A 16733-nucleotide genomic window follows, 5' to 3' on the forward strand; every position below is an offset into this window, starting at 1 on the left:
CCAAAGAAGGTGAACAAAATTGTGCCACATAAAAACACACACACATACACATACACCCATATTAACATCCATACATACAGAAAAAACTTTAATTAATACTTACAAAGATATTAGAAATATTAAAAAAATAAAAAAATAACATATATTAAAAGAATATTAAATCATCTATAATGGTTTGCAAATTAGATCGAAGTTCATAAATTTATGTAAATGAGAAATTTTTTGGTGTTGGTGTCTTCTCTTTCGTAAAGTGTGGAAGTAGTTTAAACTCCTTTTTTTTGCTATAATTTTATATGAAATAAGAGGATACGAAGAAAAACTCTGTTTAAACTTTAATAAGCGAGTATTTTAAGTTACGTTTCAAGTGGAAGAAGACAAACTCCGAAGAAACAAGACGAATTAGTTCTATGAGGATAAAGCGCAAAATATTAACGTAATTATTCGATAAGTTTGTTCAAGTAAGTGTCGTATTTTGTCATCACAATGTAACTATTACGAAAAAGTCTCCCTCAAACTACACTTTAATAAAGTTATTCCCAAAGTGGAATCGGATCCCTGGGGTCCTTGGTACGTTGCAAATTGAAGTTAATTTGAGGGCGAATTGACAATGCTAGGGGGTCAGCAAAAGCTTCGATAAAAAGTAAAGTAATTGTGACCTATTTTCATTATTTTGAAAGTTAAAAATAGTAATAAATAAATTGGTTATTAAAGTTAATTCTGGTAAAGTACAAATGGTGTTTTTTTGATTTTTATCATCAAATCACGGGCTATTTATCCGAAAATATTATTCAAAATTCTCATATCAAAAACGATATTAAAAACAGAAAACAACCTGTGTAAATTTTATAATTCTAACTATTAAAACTATTCAAATGAATTATTTATATATTTTAAGTAATTATTTTCATTAAAAATATATGTTTTTCTATGAAAATTCTTAATTTTGCTATTATGTAGTTGTGTAAAATTATTTTATTTGGTGGTTCGTGGTCGGGTTATTGCTGTGAGAAGGGGTCCGTGAGCATAAGTTTGGGAACCATTGGTCTAAACTAAACGTTTCTACAATATAAGACTATTTAGTGAGATTTATATAACCAATTATCAATTTAATTTTAAGTATGTGAATTTTTGTTTAAATTTTAAGTATGTGGTGAAAACTTGAAAATATGACATGCTGTGTGTGGTAATCGATGGTAAAACCAATGTCTATAACGTAATGCATTGCAGATCATTACGTTATAGACCATGAAGAGAAGACATTGGAGTGAAGCTGATTATTTCTTTCGATCTCAATTAGTTGGATTTCTTCTTATTAAAATGGTTTGGTGTTCAGCACCAAATTGTAAAAATTCGATAGGCCAAAGGTATAAGATTGTTCCATTTTCCCTCTGACAGATTCGGGAGAGTGATGATTTAACAGTTAATATAATAGTTTATTAATGCAGAAGTAACAGGTTTATTATAATTGAATAATAATAAATTTTTATCGTGAATAATTGAAGAAATTCTGCCTTAATTAAAGATTTCTGTCCCCAAGTGGCATTTTATTGTTTGATAATGTACTCAACTTTCTTAATGTACATTAAGAAAAACATTTTAGAAGCTTTTTTTTAAACAAATATTTTTAGGACATTAAACATTGCTTTTTTTAGATATAAAAAATTATATATTTATCACAATAACCACATATTATCAAGAAAGTCACTAAAACAGTTTAAATTATTAATAATTATTGTGAAGATTTCTGCTATGTGAGATTTGTAATATAATAATGATTACTTGCTTAGAAGACTACAGAAAATTATTTTCCTCCTCTTCTAGTTGATGTATGGCTGTTGTTGTTTATAAAAGAAAATAAGATTGCTGGAATATATTCAATAAGAAAACTTCAACTGAAATTTAATGCATATTTTATAATTATTATTGCTTTTATAAATTCATATTTTGATACAAATAATCCTGCATTCAGTGTGAACATGTGGCATTTTCTGAAGTAACAGTTCAGTGAAATTAGAAAATACAGTATCAGTTATTAACAGGTTTCTTTTTAAATATTATATGTTTTGATATAACAAAAATCCAGTATATAAACTGCTTTAATATTTAACACTTATTATAAAATGTTTGCATCATTAAAGTGGTTTTAATTAACCACATTAAAACATGGTTCTCAGATCAGTGCTATTCTATAGACTGTAGTAAAGTTTTTCTGACAGGTTGTATAATATTATGTAACTTGTACTAATGTTTGTTGTTCTCTTTAATAACAGATTTATTAAAGAGAATAAATGTTATAATGTTTGTGGACTAAAAATTTTATAAAATAACAACAATAAAGTTGAAGTAGATATTTCTATTTTTTGTCTACTGTTAAATAAATTTTTATAAATATATTTATTTAATTCTCTATAAAAATTAATTAAATTTAGTTTATATGCGTAAAGTTCCTAAATAAGGAAAGTTATTATCTCTTGCAAGTACTTTTGAAGGTTTAATTTACTTATGTAAAGTTTGTGAGAATGGTTTTCTTTTCTATTCTCCTAATTTTAATCTATAAAAATATTTAATATGAGCTCCTGTTTGCAGTTTGTGTAATGTAAAGTGCATATGAATATATAGAAAACTAAGTAAATTCTTATTTTAACATCTCCAAATTTCTTCTAATTTTGCATTTCAAAACAATAAAGTTATCTTTGTACTTCATTATACGAACCATTGAAGTAGCTTTTCATTTTGAAACCTACTTAGTTAAAGCCTTTGTCAGAGTATATTTTTTTCCATTTATTCATGAATTCCGTGGCTCGAACTTGAAGAAACGTGCAGTTTTTTACAGCACGTAGATAGCGTGAAAGCTATACCGTGACCTTGGAACTACGGATCCAAAATGGCGGCTCCATAGGGAACATTGGTATCCTGACGTTGTTTATAGATCTTGGTAAGACAATACGCCCAACATTGGCTGAATGGATAAATCAATAATAGTAATTTGGTCGTAGGTTCGTCCCTCACCAATGGTCTGGTCGCGCGAATTATTCCGGGTTTTTTTTTCATGTCAGCTCAGCATGTCTTGGAGATGAGCGCCATGAGGTTCTGCAGTACCACACGATCATCGCTTACTCTGTAACCATCTTTAGGAACGCTTCTGGATAAAACTGACTTTAGGGAAACTTTTATATCCTACTTTATTTTATAGTGGATTTTTTAATAATTTAATTATTATTTCCAAGATTGTGTATTAAAATATTACAGGTTCTGAAGCCTAAACAAAAATATGGACGTTATGGAGTTTTCTGTTCGTCTACATTGTGGCAAATATATGGCGCCAGAGGACCTTTTTAGTCAATTTTCATATGTATAGGCGGAAAAAAATCATCCAAACTCCTAAGGGTTGTGAGTAGACAAATAGAAGACTCCAGTTTGTTTTTTTAAGTTACGGCAACGCAACACTTCGGCGATCTGCCTAAGGGATGCTTTCTGGGAGGTTTTTTAAAGTGTAACTGTCCCTGTTAGGCGTTACAGACGTGAGAAAACCCAGAAATCTCAATGTTGCCAGTGTTCTTGCGAGACGCGAACCCACGACCGAACTCTGTGTTCAGGGAACGAAACCGCCTGGCCACTGGTGGGCCTAGTAGACTCCAGAACGGCCATGCTTGTGTTTAGTTTCATATTTTGTGATGTTTTAATAGTATAATTTTATTTTTATTTTTTAAAAAATTTACTAATGTATTGTAGAGCATCGATTATCCGAACCGATGTTTCGGTTAACCGAAATCTTCCAATCGGCAAATTCAAATTTCCGCTAGTGCAATATTTGGCTTTCTTGGGCTACTCGAATATTATTTTTGTTGGTGTACGTGTTTTAGCTGGCAGCACTGACACGACCACGAGAATCCTCTCGTGGGTCGTGTTATTTAAATACTTAAAGACGCGCCAGTATTTGAACCAGGCGTTTTTTTTCCTATCGTAAATGGTGAGGGTAAAATTCTATCCTTATTACATGCGGCGTTTTTTTTCTAATTTTGCTTCTTAAGACACCTCTCTAGTAGACTTGTCCTAAACACAGAAATTTTTGGGGGCGACGCGTATAATAAGAGCTATAAGCGAAAATTCATCGGATTACTTACTGACTCTGCACGGTGGAAGCCGCCATTGCTTAAGCTTGTTTTCGTCGTGGAGTGGCACATTGTACGTCGCGAAATGCAAAAAACATTCTGGTTTTCTTTTTCTGTCTGTAATGGATGTTAGTGTATGTGGCGGGCACGATTTTGATCACTCACTTTGAAACTTAACTTTTGTGTCTTTTGTCGAAAATTTCTGAAATTTTGCAGGAGGTTTGTGTATATGGGGGATTAATGCTATTAAATATTGGTGGTTAAAGGTAAAGTGGGATTGGAGATAAAGGGGGGTCGTGTGTCATATCTCGAGTAGGGTCGGACTTAATGACGATTTTACTCGTTATTAACATTTAAAATTTTTTATAAAACTCCTCCCTATCCTCAAAATTAAGCTTTTCGCCATTTTATAATACAGTGGTACCTCAGGATACGAAATTAATTCGTTCCGAAACTGAGATCGTATCATGAAAATGTCGTAAGGTGAATCATTTTTCCCTATACGATTACATGTAAAACCAAATAATTCGTTCCAACACCAAAACACACTCAAATTAAAGCTAAGCAGTGCATTAAAAAAATATATGTATAGTAAGGAAAACACTGAAAAATGCATTTTGTAGTTCTAAATATATAAATAACCATAATAGAATAATAATTGATAAAAAAATGTAGTTTTATTTGCACTTTACCTTTGAGATAGACGACGGTGAAGGTATAAACTGGTGGCGGAAAAGGGAAATGATACTAAAAACTTAACTTACATAACATAATGTAACAAGAACTTAAAAATAACTTATAAAACAACACTAATTTTTTTATTATTTATTTATTTAAGTCGCTTCGCAAAACTACTGTATCCCGTTTACAGTTAAAAATCTTAAACAAAACTTCCAAGAAAATTTACAAAGTTGGAGGATTTGTGGCGTTTAACAGGTAGAAAAATTGGTAGGAAATCCTCCGCGTAGATATGGGATCGAGTCAGTTAGTCGGCTGATTCTCTCGACTTTTATTTTAGTAATCGGAGGGGCACGAGGCCAAGTTTAGGCTGGCAAACGTCNTTTATCGAGCGAGATCCTTCCACGACGAAGCAAACACGCGGACTGAGACCAATGAACAGAAGTGAATAAAAAGTGACGCTGCGAACTAATGTAATGTCGTATGGTGAGTTTTTGTTCGTATCGTGGAACAAAAATATGTTCGAATTTCATGTCGTATCCTGAAAATTTCGTATGCTGGGGCGTTCGTATCCTGAGGTACCACCGTATAGTAATTAAAAATTTAAAGTTTTTTAAAAAATAAAATAGCGTAGCAGATGGCGCCACACACGCAGTTTTAAATGTTTCCAAGAAGTTAAGCAACTCGTTGATGGATGATTTTCATTATATTGACATGATGTAAACCGAAATTGATACTTTTTCTCATTTACAATTATTGTGTTCTAAACTTAATACCTTTATATCTTATTTTATTGATTGAAAATGGAACAATTTAATCTGTGAATGTTTCACTTCAATACGTGGTGTGTATTTACCACGTATTTTTATAACACATTAAAATTTCAAATACTTTTATCTATTTTTCGATGTTGCTTACTATTCGTTGAATTTTAATAAATTTAACACACACGAGGCAATTCTTTTATACAATATTTTTCAAAAAATACAACATAGGACGAATTAAAATAGTCTTAATTTTCTGAAACCGCACTTTAAAAAAAAAACTACTAAACCTTGCCTCTTCAACGAGTTCAATGCATAACTGTTCATTCGAAATTGCGAAACGAAATTAGATATATCGATTTCCTTTAGCAGGATATAGACACGGAAAGGTTAAACAAACTGTGTTTTAATTTACTGTAAATCGATACGACGCCAATCAAATTAAATTTTTGACGAATGTTAGTCATTAGGAAAATTTTCGTTAGGCAAGTGTTGCCGAATTGTGCCTATAAGTTAGGGGTCCCCAAAGTGGTCGATATCGACCCCTTGGGGTCGATAAGAGTTCTCCAGGGGTTGATTAATACACGAGGGTCGAAAGGGGGTCGATTAATACCAAAGAGGATCAATTAAACTATCTAGGAAAAAAATAGAATATTCCAATAAAAATTCGAAATACGGATATGATCAACAACATTACTGACTACCCTAGTTATAACTTGAGTTTTGCCTTAGCCTACGCCGCTTTAAGCATGTGTTACTGTTTTCACGCGTCTGGCAACTGTACTAGTATTACAAACATATGAACGCTGGTAGTTCATTATACACAGACTTACATTGCACTGTTACACTCTAGTAGGGTTGTCACGCTAAGTATTTTATATCTAGATGTAGATATTTTGACCTTTTACAGAGAAAATATCGTAATATATCGAAAATCATTAATATAGTACAGAAGCCTTTGCGAGGAAAAACGTTACAATTGTTCAAGCTCTAATAATCACAGTGGCCTTTTAAGTAAAAATGGAGCTATTTAAATCTTCACTGACACGATCCGATTTTAAATATTTTTCAAACTTGCGAGTACTAAAAGAAAATGAAAATATTTCCGACCGTGATTTGGAGATATACAGTAGACCCCCTATAACGCTTAGATACGTTCCACGCTAACCGAAAATTATATTGTAGGAACGATTAAATACATGAGCCAATCGCAGCCCGATAGGTGGGAACTTTACGGACTAAGGCTGTTCGAAAGGTTTTCTTCTATAAAATTAACCGATTCTAGACTAATTCGACTCAACATTTCCAAAACACGTATAATTTTTTGGGAGTAATCCGTATAAACTATGCTATAAACAAAAAATTATAGGATTACTTACCGAGTGTGTACCGTTCGACTACGCCCTTTGTTCAAAGCTTGTCTTCGTCGCGGAACAGCACACGAAACGGCGGCCGCGATATCTGATAAATAATTTATCGCAGAAAGATAACTTGACCTTTGGAGACATCATTAATATAAATAATTTTTATGGCCGTTGAATAAGAAGTGTTTCTTTCACAAGAAATGTATAAAATTAGTGCTGTATTAGACTTACGGTACCTAATTTACATACTGTACAGACGATAATAAACTCAACTTACTAGCCTAAAATCTCCGTAGCGTGTTGCCAGGCGGCAGAAAGCATATATATAATTATAATAAAGTTACAATAAATTAAGTTAATATATAATTATATATACAGTACCTAATTTATATATAATTAATATATAATTATATGTACAGTACCTAATTTATATATAATTTATATATAATACTAAACAGACGATAGCAAACTCAATTTAGCCGCTCCGTAGCGTGGCGCAGGGTCGGAGGAAAGTAGTTCGGCTGCTCATCCACTATTGGTCCAGACTCTATCAATCTTCTCGCGAAACGACGTTATAGGAGGTACGTTATACGAAAGTTTCTACAATTTTTTCGCTACGTTATAGGAATTGTCGTTATAGGAACGTACGTTATAGGGGGGTCGACTGTATATTAAACATCTTGATAAATTAAGAGAAGACTTTAAACCACGTTTCGAAGACTTGGAGAATATGCATGTTCCCGAATGGTTTGCTAATCCATTTGATGTAAAAGTAGATGATGAAGGTAGTGAACCTGGCTTAGAAGATAAACTGACTGAAATATGTGTAGATCTCAAAGCTAAAGCGTTGTTTAAAAATAAAAATCTCGGTAAATTTTGGAGCAATAACAATATTGCCACTAAATATCTTAAGCTCAGAGCAGAAACTGAACCTTTCTTGCATTTCCAACTTCATACATGGCTTAAGCTGGTTTTAGCCACGCGAACGCAATTTTGACAAAACACAGGAACAGATTGAACTTTGAAAACCGTGGTGATTTGCTTAGGTTGAAAATTGGTAAGTTTTCAACCGAATATCAATAATCTTGCTGCTCCTCTTCAGACATATCCATCCCACTAATAATCAACTATTTTAATAAAAAGATATGTTAACATATTTTTAAGGCATTCGGTAGTAGTCGCAAAATGACAGTAAAAGTTTTTTCATCCAATATAACTTATGTTTTCAAAGATAATTGTGTATTTTACGTATTATGACACGTACTGTTTAAGAACTATAGGCAAATTTTCATCTATCCATAATTTTGCTATTATTTTTTAAGATTATAAATCAGTGGAAAATAACTCCTATTTCTGTTAATGTTATTGAGTGGATTTTATAAGAAACTAGCAGGTGGGCCCGGCGTTGCTCGGACAAAAGTAATGATAACTAAGATAAAGATTATTACGTTACAGTAAACCTTACCCGTTTTCACAGAATGCAAGAATTGGGTCCCCTTGTTTCCAGACTAATTAGAGAATTTTTAGATGGGTCTAAAAATATGTTCGATTTCACAGAATGCAAGAATTGGGTCCCCTTGTTTCCAGACTAATTAGAGAATTTTTAGATGGGTCTAAAAATATGTTCGATTTCCCGCAAAAACGAAAAAAACTGCATCTGTGTCTTGCACGTCGCTTTCTCTTAACAATTCCATTGTTAAAACTTTCAATGTTGACACTTCCATTGTTGATACTTCCATTGTTACTTAGCACTTCCATTGTTGATACTTCCATTGTTACTTAGCACTTCCATTGTTGATACTTCCATTGTTAACACTTCCATTGTCGAAACCTTAATCCTGTCTCTCTCCCCCGGGGGGGGAATTTCGAAAAACCCCTTCTTAGTGTGCATTTTCGTGACGTACCCTAACTGTGTACCAACTTTCAACTCCTAACCGTTTGGGCTCTGCGCTTATTATCATCATTATCAACTCGTCTCGATTATATATATAGATGGGACTATAAATTTTTTTGTTGGGTTGTTATGCAGATCTCCTTATCGCTAAACATCAGAAATGCAAAAATGATTTGTTTTTGTTAAATACATAATCTGGGGGTCGATAAGAAGGCAAATATTCTATAAAGGGGTCGACGGGATAAAAAGTTTAGGGACCCCTTCTATACATTGAAGCTAATGTACTGTACAGCACCATAGATGAAACTGATTATCATTAGCGACTATCACCTGTAGTATAGCCAGGTCATTTACATATTATGTAATAGTTTCTAACGGTAATTAATCTATACACATTGATCATTTATTCTTTTTCCCTCTACAGTAGAGCGTCGTTTATCCGAATCAATTGGGGACTGGGGTTGTTCGGATAACTTATTTTTCGGATAACCAATTATGTACGAAAAAATATATTAATTTATCCCGTGTTGAAATTTTTCTCCGTTGTGTGTCGCTTCGCGTTGAATTTTCGTCGATGTTAAGCCTAACGAAGACTATTGTATCGTTAAAAATTATTTTATTATTTTGTACAAACAAAATAAATATATTGAAAAATATAAAAACAATAAAAAATTATACTTCAGAAGTTAATTTAGTATCAAAAACGTAAAATATTTGAGTAGCCGAAGACATAGCCAAAGATTACAGCGCCACAGCACTGGCGAAAATTTAAATTTGTCGACTGGAATTCCTTCGGATAACCGACCTTCGGATAAACGACGCTCTACTCTACTTATATAAATGTTTTCCAATAATTAAAATTTTTTAGATATTTTTTTTTGTTCTTTAACATTTTCTTGACTGTTGCAATTATACATTTCTATGTAAATGCACTGCCATATTTTTAAGTCTTATTATAGCCAAATTTTCCTTTAACATGATATTTTCCATATTTAATATTATTCTTTCCTGCCATTTTATTAATAAGGATAACCATTCAAAAGCATTGAACATTATGGCTTCTATTTCTTTTTGGAATTTATTTATTAATATTTTGGCTGGTTTAGATCCAACAATAGACTCCCTTGCAACACTTTTCTGTGTATAATGGAGCATTCAAAATCTCAGGTAACTGCCGGTTGCTGCCAGGAAATTGCAAGTGTCTTTCTGTGCTGGACACGCCAGCAAAGATGTCAGTCACCATGAGAGTCGTAAGGGGTCTATTTTTTGTTGACAATTTTGAATAATAATCACAATAATACTTCTAAATCATCGGGCTCTTGTAATCAACTACTCGAAAAAAGATGGTAGCTTGTTCATAATTTAATTCATTACAATCTTAACCTTACGAGAACCTTTTCTATAGAATGCCCGAAAAGTTACTGTGCAGTGAGATATTTTATAATGGCATTAATATGTACTGTATGGCATTGCATATAAAAGACCTGTAAGTTGTATGACTCTCCTTTCTACTTTGCTGTAGAGAGCTGCTGCTCGCTCATAATATTCTGGTTTTTTTGGGCTACAGTTTTGGAATAGTATTTACCTCTGAAAATTGATACGAAGAACTGCAGTGGGTAAAAATTGACCTAGTAAATTTTTAAGTTGCAATTTCGTGGAGCAATCTGGTACAGAGGAATCGAATGATGATTTTTAAAAATTAATTTCTCGACTTATCAGGTGCGATAACTGAAAGCCCAAATGGCATAGTGTTGGGATTGGAGTTGAAAAAATGAGACACGAGATAGAAGAAAAGTTTGGTTTAGAAAGGTTAGTCTTTACGAAGAGATACTGTACGCGATGTAGACCAGTTAACAAAGATTTACACACAAAAAAATAAATACATTGGGGAGAAATTTCGGATTTCGGTCGCTGAACTGAAGAAAATGCTTCCGTGAAGTAGCTGGGAGGGCGTTGTGCTGTTTTCTAAGCCAAATTTGTTAAAACTTCTTACGGCAGGTATGTTCATTTTTCCTCCCTCATAAGATTTCACATTCGCGTTCATATGGAGCACTTATTACGTCTCAGTTGTACACTAAACTGCTCGTGTTTCAACTATAGCGTCAGGTTGACTCCATCTTGAGAGAGTATCCCACGAGAATACTGAATAGTATTAGTTCTCTAACCGAGCGTGACATATTTTGTCTATAGTGATAATTAACGTTTTTCTGTTTATATATATATATATAAATTTACAGGCACTAAAACGATATTTCAGTAACTATCGAAATCCTAACTATTATTTGAAATTTTAACGATTTTAGGATAGTGTGTGAATAACGAACTTTATCTTTACACAGATATGAAAAGGGCAAATTCCAAATCGCGATTGCTATATATACAGGCAAGGAATCGAATCTTTCTATAAAGAAATAGGGCAAATTTCATCCCTTATTGCGAAAATCAATTTTTCAATCTTCATTGTCGATTTAATAGCGAATGTAAATAGGCTTGCTTACTATCAATAGTATTTATTCTTGTTCAACAAATAATTTTCGTGTTTAACAATTGTGTACGGCTCTGACTCACTTTATCTCCCGCAGCTGATAACGATTAAAGAACGCCGTGTCAGCACATTTCCTTTTGTATGACCCCACGCGTCTTTATTTGATGACCACAAATTCAATTCTGGCAGACACACACGAGGAGGGGCACGACACGAACACCTGCATTAAGCTAACATGATTTACGTCATGTTACGTGTCCGTTGTAAGTTGTGGGTGAGGTATCGAGAGAAAAACACGTGTTTACATACAGCTTTAACAAATTGAGAGAAAAGTATAGAAAGTAGATTGAAAATTTTGGATCTAATGAATTAGGAAATTTTTTTTATCTCTTGTGTTGTAGCTGAATTCTATTCGCAGTTGTATGTTCTGTGGGTGTTTTTATATAAATTATGTTCGGCTTTTCTGAATTCTGCTTTTATAAGGTTTGGAACTATCCACTAGGAATTTGTTCGATTAATTTTTTTTCGAAAACTTGATCATCCGTGATGAACTTGATAGGGGACTGTCCATAAATTACGTAGCGTAGATGTAGCTGCATGTATTTATACTAAAAAGTTTCGCAATGTTATTCTCTGACTCCGGTGACAGAATGATTCCTTTTCCTTTCTGAAGTTTTCGTAGCGAAAACCATAGTATTTATGCCACTGTTTTGTACGTTATGCATGTAATTAATAAAATAATGTAATGTTTGGTACCCCGTGCTGTGCGTTATTCCATAGTACAATTAAAAGTCAATGGAGGATATGCATTACTTAATTTTGAGCATATATGTGCGACAGCGTTAAAGGAAAGGTAATCGAAACGTAAAAAAAATTGCGTTACGTAACTTATGGATCATTCATTATCTCGATGACACAAACCATATTCGATATAAAAAATTTTTCATTCTTGTCACGTCATCTCTACCAAAGATGAAGATTGACTAAATATTTTAAAAAATTACGGTTCATATTTTTAAGATACACCAGCGTGATTTAACGAAGTTGAAATAAGCAAATGATTAATTTAACCAACTATGCTCTTCTTGAAGCCTTCTTACACGCCATTATGGTTTTTCTAAATTGAAACAATACATTTTAATTGACGTTTTTGTTATTTCCATCAAGATACGACCCCCAAAATACTCGATAATATTGACGAATTCTTTTATTCTAATTACTGGTTCAACTTTCATATTGATCACGAACTGTTCGATAATTTGATTTTCGAATCTGGGGCAAAGTTTACGAAGCTATTTATATTCGTATTTATCTGTAGTTTGGCAAAGTTCACTATTACGAAAGCATAAAGTTCAAAGTACTGTACACGTAATATATAGTAAATTATTTATTAAACCATTAAATAGCATGGTATACCAATATCATTGATAGAAACTTAAAGTTAAAATTGAGATGCATTAGAGTGTGAAAATGTACAGGCGGACAGGAAAGCACAGACACGTTTTACTAATTAAACAAGTTTAATTTTGCGCTAACATTAATATATATACAGAATAAGTTCGGATTCCCTCTGTTTACCTACACGCGTTTCCAAAATCCCGAGCGATCAGATATACCAATAGACCGGTAGTTACCTTTCCGATAACTACCTTCCGACAAAACTATTTGCGCGCGTAAACTTAAACTAAAAGATAGGAAAGGTAGAAGGGGAAGTAAGAAGAACTAAAGGACAGAGGGTACCCAATTTTTCTGTTGGTTCTCCACCGTTCCTCGTCTCTGCTTCTTTCTGCAGCCGTTCTCCTTTTAGAACAATTCGAGTCCGTTTCGGGGTTTCCTTTTCTATAGCCAACGATCGGAGCCTTCTGCCGATTCGATTCTTATGGCCTCCTTCTGCAGCGCTTCCCGACTTTCCGTTTCGGAGTCTGCTGCCGCTCGTCCTTCTCTCTCGGAGTCCGGCCCAAGAATACTTTTCGAATCTCTCTTTTTCCCCTCCAGCCTTGTTGCCATCTATTGTTCTAACCCTACCTCCTGATGGGTTAGGGGTGAGGCGAGTTCTCCGAAGTCCGAGACAAAGGAACATAGAATTTGGAAGAAAGGAAAATTCTAGAACTTAAATTAAACTAAAACTATACAGTTTAATAATAATAATAATAATAATAAATAGGCGTGTAGCCACAAGAGAATAAACTTATACGCAGTTTTTGTGTGTATGTAAATTGTGTTCAGGGGGATAACTCGCCTCTTCAAAAAGTAATTTTTGAAATGTTGAAAACCACTAGATTAATGTAAAAACTAAGAAACTATGTATAGTCTTGTTTTTAATAATTTCTTTTCTAAGACAAAAGATTTTGAGGTTTTTACATAAAAAAAAATATCCAGCGAGTTGCGTAACTTTCCCGGTTGTAAAGAGTATTATTATTAATTATTATAAAATGACAAAATGCTGAATTTGGAGGGTAGAGACTAGTTCTATAAAAAATTTTATATTCTAATAACAAAGAACATTTTCAAAAGAAAAAAAAACCACAGAGGGTCAAATTCACGATTCCAATATAGACTTTTCCAGCTACAATTCCTTTCATTGGCATTCGTACTGTTAGATATTTAATATACTGTTATATTATAGTAAACATTTGAAATAAATGGGAGAAAACACGAGCCCAGACACTTAATTTAAAAATAGCAAGTTGTGGATTGCGGAAAAACTTTGTTAGGCCCTATAATCCCGTTAGTTACTTCGAACGAGGATAGAGGAAAGAAAAGACATGATTGGTTAGGGAAGTAATTTGTTCTGTTAAAGGCGGGGTTTGAAGTGAGTACTTCACTCAGAAAATTTAGGACAGTGTCATGGATTTCTAAAGTGAGTTTTTACATTTTGACAAAGTCTTTCATTTTTTAAAAATCAACTTTATTACATAATTACCGATCTAGTATAATTTAATGTGCTTCTCTACCGCCGATCCGCGATAATATTTTACCCTTCTGAATTATGAGTAACATTTTAATTGATGTATAGTTACAGTACTTATTTTGCTAATTTTAGAAGGTTTTTTTATTATTATTTAAGGTGTAATGGCCATATAATTCACGAAAATGAGAGCATGGATCCCCCCAGGAACAGGGATAAACACGTGTCGGGGGTCGTAACGAGTGTTACACAGGTCCATTATAGAATGGAGATTTGTCACATGGCTCGTAATTCGTATGGGGGACCTAGATGAATGTGGAAAACACTTTGAGATTCCTTTCCTGAACTTAAAATTAAGTCACTACAATTGGCCATTGACTGGATGAGGTAACAAAAACAAATTGACCTCGATAAATGTTTTTGTTACTTTCCTACACTCAATTCTATCAGGATACAATGATCGATGATATTAAATATAAGATTTTGAGGTAATAGATTTGACTTGACTTTAATCGTATTAAGTGAACATAATGATACACGACAAAATGATGTATCAATTGGAGTCTTATATTTTGTACAAAGTAACTGTAGAATTAGAGCACCGATTCTTTTGTAGTTTATTGGATGTCACATTATCAGTTGTACGTTTTTCAATGGAAAATTTAGATATAAGAAAACGTTTATACTGATTTAGAGGCTCGATTACTTTGTCTTCTGTGAGGTATAAATAATTTAATACGCAAAGCTGGCGTATTAACGCAACAGAAACTTAACAAAATGATGAAATGATAACCCATTTTGATGAGAAAACTTTGGTTACTTTATTATTTTAAATGATCTGCATACATTATATTCAGTTACAACTCTTCTTACGACACGAGTGGACGTTAAGCGAGCTGTCATATTTCTCATCAACTGTATTAGAAATTTATATTCCTGATACACTCCGAACTTGTCGTATTTTTGTTGATCATCCGTGTAATATATATTTTAGTTATAGGCTAGTAATTTTATTACTACGTTTTTACGACTATTTTGTGAACGGACGTAAAGCGAGGAATTCTGTATTATACTTTTATAAGGTTTCGTTGTAAGACATCACTTGCCTTTCATAAACTTTACATGAGAACTTCGAATACGTGGTGTTCTTCTAAGTGTTTAGAAGGTATGTATAGCTGAGTAATGATTTGTTAATAAGAATGCTTTTACTTTAAATTGCTATGTAAACGAAGCTCCTGTTATACACAATTAAACAAGCAAAATTGCCTAACTCTTGAATGATCCAAGAATGCTTTTTGGGTGATTGCTATGTAAATATTACTGTTTAATGCGCTAATTATTAGGAATAATAGTTTTTACCTTATGTTCGATCCGTGACGAGTACTTGGAAACAATAGTCAACAGAAGGAATTTGGCATTTACCCATGTATTCACCAACACGAGTTAGGGTTAAATTTCGAGATACAGTATTGGTAAATTGGTGTTCAACTCCGAATCTCGAGTCAAACACTAATAATTCTGAGTTGGTGAAACCAATTTACCAATAACTCGTGTTGGTGAATAGGTCTGTGGTGTCCGGAATTCTATTGTGTGTGTGGGGAAGGTTTAAAAATCAATTACCCTTGACCTATTTTCAGGTTTTGAGAGAGATTTCGATTAGGACTTATTTTAACGAACAAGTAGCTTAGTAACTGTATCTAACTATAGTAGTTAATTGCAGTATCAGCTTCGTAACTGAAATTAATAATATAAGAAAATATTACGTTAGTTAAATGAATCTTTGAAAAATTACTCTCGATAATATAAATTACATATTTATAGAACGCGTTTCTAACCACAATTAACGGGCTAAAAATATCCGTAAGGTATCCAGGACAAATCGGTCACGAAGTAATTCTTATCGATCCAGTAAACGAACGGTTAATGGAAAAAGTTTAGTTTCTTTCTAGAATTACTGGAGGGTTTGATCAGGATTTACTTCGGATTTTCGTTCGTTTCTGAGAGTTTAAACCATATTTGTCAGCGTAATATTATTATATTGTCGAACTAATTTTAAAAGTAATCTTGCCATTCTTATTATTTTTACCTTTATCCCGAACCGTTCTGAAACAAAATTTCACCAACTTCCTTTAATCACCATCCTTCTAAATACAAAGGAAATTAGTTTCTTGATAATTTACTTGCGTTTATATATTGTTTTTCTCTGAAAAATAAATTTATGGAGCTTAAACGAAAAATAAACACCCGAGAAACAAATTTTGAGTGCAGTTATAAAAGTAGACATGATTTTAAAAATGTTTTTTTTTTTTTTTGAGAATTTCGACTAAAAACAGATTGATTTTAAGCTATTATACTTCGTTTCCGTTGTAAAGGAAGATTTTACAACCAACGGCAGTGACCGTCGAACTAACGAGTCGTCTTTTGATCTATAAACTCCCCCAAAATTCCTCAGGGTGTTCAGGTCAGCTGACCTCATAAATTCCAGACATTGGTAGGAGCTGATACAGAAAAATTTCCAGGAAGTGCAA

General features: G+C 33.1%; 1 protein-coding gene across 3 annotated transcripts in view; it reads left to right on the forward strand.

Annotated features, from left to right (window-relative positions):
• The first annotated feature begins 215 nt into the window (after window positions 1-215).
• The window catches only part of LOC111618758, a 47913-nt gene continuing 31395 nt past the window's right edge, over window positions 216-16733 (forward strand). The window contains exon 1 of one of the 3 annotated variants that reach the window (XM_023360323.1): window positions 216-458. The gene's annotated coding sequence lies outside the window, so the exon portion shown is untranslated. Of the gene's footprint in view, window positions 459-14138; window positions 14158-16733 lie in introns of those variants that run through there. The other 2 variants (XM_023360329.1, XM_023360331.1) reach the window with 2 other exon arrangements.

This window comes from Centruroides sculpturatus, unplaced genomic scaffold, assembly GCF_000671375.1.
Source record: "Centruroides sculpturatus isolate CEXI.00-Female unplaced genomic scaffold, Cexi_2.0 scaffold188, whole genome shotgun sequence".
In the NCBI taxonomy this organism is placed as follows: Eukaryota; Metazoa; Arthropoda; class Arachnida; order Scorpiones; family Buthidae; genus Centruroides; species Centruroides sculpturatus.